The sequence below is a fragment of the Mus pahari genome, chromosome 23, assembly GCF_900095145.1.
Source record: "Mus pahari chromosome 23, PAHARI_EIJ_v1.1, whole genome shotgun sequence".
Taxonomy (NCBI): domain Eukaryota; kingdom Metazoa; phylum Chordata; class Mammalia; order Rodentia; family Muridae; genus Mus; species Mus pahari.
This window is the reverse complement of record NC_034612.1, coordinates 39357428-39363487: the sequence shown is the minus strand read 5'-3', so window position 1 is coordinate 39363487 and position 6060 is coordinate 39357428.

The window sequence follows — 6060 nt, the reverse complement described above, 5'->3', positions numbered from 1 at the left end:
AGAAGAAGAAGAAGAAGAAGAAGAAGAAGAAGAAGAAGAAGAAGAAGAAGAAGAAGAAGAAGAAGAAGAAGAAGAAGAAGAAGAAGAAGAAGAAAGAAAGCAGATAGGGGGTAAATGCAAGAAGCACAGGGAACTAATGTCCTTCACTCAGCTTGTAGGTCAAGCCCTGGAGACCCCTGGATGAGGCCACACCTCAGGTGAAGTAGGAACTCCCAGAGTTCCTGCTTCGGGAACAAGAGATAAAAGTGAGGTTACTCTGTCTGGTGACTTGAATATGCTTGGCCCAGGAAATGGCACTATTAGGAGGCGTGGCCTTGTTGGAGGAAGTGTGTCACTGTGGAGGTGGGCTTTGAGGCCCTCTTCCTAGATACTGCCATGCTTTCTGCTATAATGATAATGGACTGAACCTCTGAACCTGTAAGCCAGCCCCAATTAAATGTTGTCCTTAATAAGAGTTGCCTTGGTCATAGTGTCTCTTCACAGCAATAGAAACCCTAAGACACCAGGCTAGTTTCGCAATAATGCCAAGAAACAAGAGATCAGAGACTGGCTGAGAGACAATCATATGTCAAGGGCAAGGCGAGGCAGTTCAGGGCTCAGAGTATTAAAAAACAATGGATGTGACTCTAGAAGACTGGATGAGTGGGGCTGAAACAGGAGTGAAGGAGGCCAGGATGGGGCCTGCATTCCAGCATCCGTGGATGGCACAGACACTCGTGGGAGACATTCAGAATTTGGAGCACGGTGGGGTGGGGTGGGAGACCTTTATTTGTTTCTGCCTCTGTTTCCAGATGTTGCTGTGGTCGTCATACTCATACTCTGGACTCCGGTGATCTGTCAAAGTCACGGTGAGCTACTTTACTGAATGTTCTTAAGGAATTGCCTTCTGGAAAGGAGAATGTAAAGTGTTTTTTTTTTGGGGGGGGTGTATTAGACTCAGGACTAAGAGGAGAGCTCACACAAGGTTGCAAACATTCCAGTCCAAACAGGCATGGTTCACGGTGTCTCTAACATCTCATTGTGAAAACACTCCCTCAAGTAGTACAACCTCCCGACTCTCCCTGGGAAGTTAAGGCAGGTCACAGGGAAGGGGCATCTTCCCAGGGGATTAGTATCCTTGTCCTTCATTTAGGTATGCAAATAACTAATATAAAAGGTTTTAAGGTAACACAAAAACCTGAACAGAATAAAAAGCCAGTTAGACCTCTCCTTTTTCAACTAGAACAGTTAAGAAGATTTGAGACAGTAACAGCTGTCTTGATGGCTTAACACAATGTGTCCTTGTTACACTGTGGAGTGAGTGGCTCAGAAGGGCTTTGCCGGTGACCCTTTCAGTGACTTCTGCAGAGATTTACATCAGCAGATACCGGTTTGCATCCCTTCCTTTCTGGCTTCCTTCAATGATGGCACCCGTGGGAAGTGAGCCAGTTCTTACTGTTTTGGCTAGGGTTCGTTTGTTTTGTTTTAAAAGTAAAAACAGTGTGGATGTAGGGGGGTCTCTGCAAATACCAGCCGCGTGTCCATCCAGGGAAAGGAAGAAAGAAATGCAGCTCAGCAGGGCTCAGTAGCCAGTGTTAGTGCGACGGTCTGACACCAGCGTTTACTGTAGGCATATGTAAGCACAGCACCATTTGGAAACATTTCCTGGTGATGATGAACCCAATCCCTTGTGCCCAACTAAGTTTAAGACATGTCTGCATCCAACTCTTGTAAAGTACACGTGACATCTTCCATAAAGATGGGTTCTACAGACAAGTGAGGAAGCAGGCTCGATCTAAATGATGCTCGGAAGGGTCTGGGGCGGATAGTGCCATAGATGGACCATAATAAACAGGCTCAAGATGAGGGCCTGGAGAGCCAGGTGTGGCCTGGCCATGGACACAGTGTGGAGGTTATTAACCACCTCCAGTCCCAAGTCTTCTGGGTTTACACGTCACTCCCTTCGTAGAGACGACGCGTTTACCGCTGCTGCTCTCCCTAGTGCTTTTCTGTGATCACCGGGACCTTCATCCCTCCTTCAGGAGGAGATGGGTGTGGAGTGCTCAGAAGCCAGAGGAGGAGGCTGGGTGGATCAGGTGAAGCGGCGTTCTGGGTAACTGTATGCACATACCCAGACGCCTGATCAACAGCAGTTTAAAGACACATTTATTCTGGCTCACATCTGGAAGGCGTGTAGCCCCAGCACAGCAGGCAAGCTCTGGAAGCAGGAGCCTGAGGCTGTGGTCACCGTATCCATCCGGTTAGGAAGCAAGAGTGGCCAGGAAATGCTGGCAGGCTCTAAAACCCACCCAAGGGATCCACTTTCTCCTGAAGTCCCATACCCATCCCCTGTGCTACCATCAGCTGGGAACCAAGTGCTCAAAGCCAGTCTGTATCAGTATCTCTAATAATCAACACCTGCAATGTTGGGCCCCATTTTGGCCCTGGTTTGGGCCTTGAGGACAAACCTGAGCTTGGCTCGAGGTTTGAGACCTGTCTAAGTCACTTCCATATCGGGGTGACTCGGCAAGACCTCTTTGGCCCAGCTTCTGCTCCACCATTGCTGATGTAGAGCTTTGCCATTAGCCCCCGTCAGTTACTCCATACCCTCTGTCACCCTTCGCTGCCTCCTACATCATCTTACCCCACCAAAAACCCCCTCCCTGTGTTCCCAACTTACATAAGCGAGACTGATGCCATAAAGTTGAGTTCCTGCTTCACCAAGACTCCTGGCTCAGTGTGTTTCTTTTGGGCCGTACTCACCATCCCGCTCAGCCCCAGAGAGATCCCGGTGGGACCAAGACCCCTCTCCTCTCTCCTGGACCTGACGGCAAGGAGCCAGCAGACTGGTGCTCCATGTGAGGAACCCCTCCCTCCTGACGGAAGAACATTGACGGGCCAATCGGGCTGCAGGTAAGTGTACTCCCATAAATTATGGGGTAGTTCTTAATCCAGGTTTAACCACACCCCCTCTGAGACCCTACACCCTATATTCCTCACTCGAACCCTTTGACAGCGCCCCTTGATCCTCCAGTAGACCCCACCCCTAAGACCACCTCCCTTAGACTCCCCCAACTGACCCCTTCCACGTTCCCCCTGCACCTCTGCCTTCTGCCCTGCTACCTTACAATAGGGAAGGGCTCTGTACCCAGTATGCCACCAGCTTTTACCCAGTGAATGTCAACCCCAGTGGTAATCGACCAGCAGCTTGGTATCCTTGGGATGCCCAAGAGATTAAAGAACTCAAGAAGGCAGTGGCTGAGGACAGTCCCAATTGCCCCCGGGCTGAGACTATCCCTGAGGGCCTGGTGCCACCCGAAACTGGAAGGATTTGACTAAGGCTGTCCTTTCAGAGTCGGCCTACCTTAAATGGACCGCCTACTTCCTTTCTTCCTTTCTTCCTGGAACTCATTCTGAAGACCAGGCTGGCCTCGAACTCAGAAATCCGCCTGCCTCTGCCTCCTGAGTGCTGGGATTAAAGGCCTGCGCCACCACACCCGGCAACGGCCTACTTTCAAGAATGTCGTGTTCAGGGGGAGTGCAACCAAAGTGCTGAGCCCCCAGTCCCCATCGCTGCTGGCATGCTTGCTACCACTGCTGATCAGTACTCTACCCATCCAACAAGCAGCCATCCCCACTCCTTATCAAGATCAGGTTCAAGCTTTGGTCTTAGCAGCCTGGAAGAAGCTAGATGAAGGGCCTGCCAAATCCCCGACTTCTAGAACCTTCCTCGTTTATTGATAGGGTTCATAAAAGCCTAAAGAGAATATTCCCCACCAGCAATCTTCAAGGTCGCTTTCTCGGATCGCTGGTCTGGGACCGCATGCACACCGACATAAACTTGCTTGCACAGGGCTAAGCAACCACCCTATCAACCAGGGGATAATTACCACTCGGGATGTAGGCTCCAACTCCTACCAGACCTGAGCCTTGGCTGCTGCCCATAAAGAAGATGTGGCAGTCCTCGCAAATAGCCTACAACGGACCTCTGTTTTGGATGTGGCAAAGAAGGCCACTTTAAGAGAAAGCGCCCCAACCTGTCAGGGGGCACCCAACCCATCTACTAACATCCGTTTCACCTCTTTCCCCAGATGCAGAAAGGGCTTCCACTGGGCCAGGCACTGTAACTCTAAGTTCAACCTAAATGGTCAGCCTTTAAACTCCCACCGGAGCTGACCCCAGCCCTGTGAAATAAAGGGGAACCTCCAGTTAGTGCTAACTGGACTGTTTGTCTCTTGTCCCTGGGCTCCACCCTAAGATGACCCTTGCCATAGGCGGAGAAGCTTTCTGGTTCCTCATTAACACCCTTGCAGACTGAATGGTGACTGGAAAGGAGGAAGACCCCATGCTTTTGCAGATCATTCCAGGCCCACCCTTCCTGGGCATGGGGAGACAATAGACCTCATGGGAGACTGCCTCCTGGATCTCCTGGGAGGATCATGAGGGCTATGGTGGTGGAGTGTGCCCTCTCGTGGTTTCCGGCCTGACGGCTAACCTTCTGGGCCAAGATATACTTGGGGAGTCTGAGGCCTTTATTACCATGATTGGAAAAAGTTTTATTATGGGGCTGGAGAGATGGCTCAGCGGTTAAGAACACTGACTGCTCTTCCAGAGGTCCCGAGTTCAATTCCCAGCAACCACATGGTGGCTCATAACCATCTGTAATGGGTACTCATGCCCTCTTTCTGGTGTTTCTGAAGAGAGCAATGGTGTACCCACATACACGAAATAAATAAATTTTTCTAAAAAAAGTTTTATTATGACCTTTTGGATACAGAAGGGTATGAACAGGGAAAGATAGTGTCATCTACAGGAATAGGAAATGATAGAGACAATTCTCATTTTGAGAAGACGTGCCAACAATGCCCTTTGTCTCATCCCCAGTTCTAAAGGCCACTGCTGCTCCCCCCTCACCCCCGTATGTAAGATTCACTAGAACCCATATGTGTTGAGCAGTGGCCTATTCCTGCCCCCAAATGACAATTACACCTTTTGGTACAACAGCAATTAAAATTGGGACATTTGAAGGCCTCTACCAGCCCTTGGAATTCTCCTGTTTTTGTGATTAAGAAAGCTAATGGGTCCTGAGGGTTGTTTCATGACTTGAGAAAAATATATGAATGTTTCCTTTTGGGACCCCCATGGATCCCAGCGATCCCTAACACCTATCATTTCACCATCATTGACATTAAAGATCGTTTCTTCACCATTCCCCTGTACCCTGAAGATAGAGAGAAGTTTGCCTTTTCAATTCCTTCTGTTCATTTTGGTGGGCCTGATCCTAGTTTTGAGTGGACTGTTCTACCCCAAGGCAGGCCAATAGGCCTCCCATGCGTCACTATTATATTTTAATATTATATTAATATTTTAATATATTAAAATATAATATTTAATATTTTTCATCCTTTTTAGATGATTCCAATATCTTATTTTACATTTATATGGATGATATTATTTGGGGTGCCCCTAGATTTTCAGGCCTCTAGGAGCTTACTGGTATTCAAGATTCCTATATCCTCCAACAAGAGCTTTGGGGAGAAATTAAATGGATGAGGTCTTGGATCTCCATTGCCACGGAAGATCTGACACAGTTATCTGACCTCCTTAAGAGAAATGGCCTCTCTACCCCTATAGTTCTGACATCTGACCATATCCAGCTGTTATCTGACCATATCCAGGTGTTAATAAGATTCTACAGACCACTGATTCATCACCCTTAAATGATAAGATCCCAACCTACCTCTTATTTTATATATTTTCCCTGGAGAAACATTGTGCATCGCACTACTTGGTCAAGAGGGCAAACCCGTCCATTGGATCCACCTTTCAGTGGGAAGGGCCCCTCGAGTTTATGCTATGGCTAACCAGCTGGCCAATTGCATTGTTAAGGGGAGAGATCTTTCCATTAGGCCCTTTGGAACAGAGCCTTCAGCTCTCATTACCTCATTTGAAAACACAAATTTCCTTTGGTTACAGAGAAACAATAGCTGGGTCGCTCTGGTCCTAGAGGGCTTTCCTGGTGAAATTGATTGCCAATTTGGACCATATAAGTTGATGAGTTCCTTTTCCAGACTTGAATGG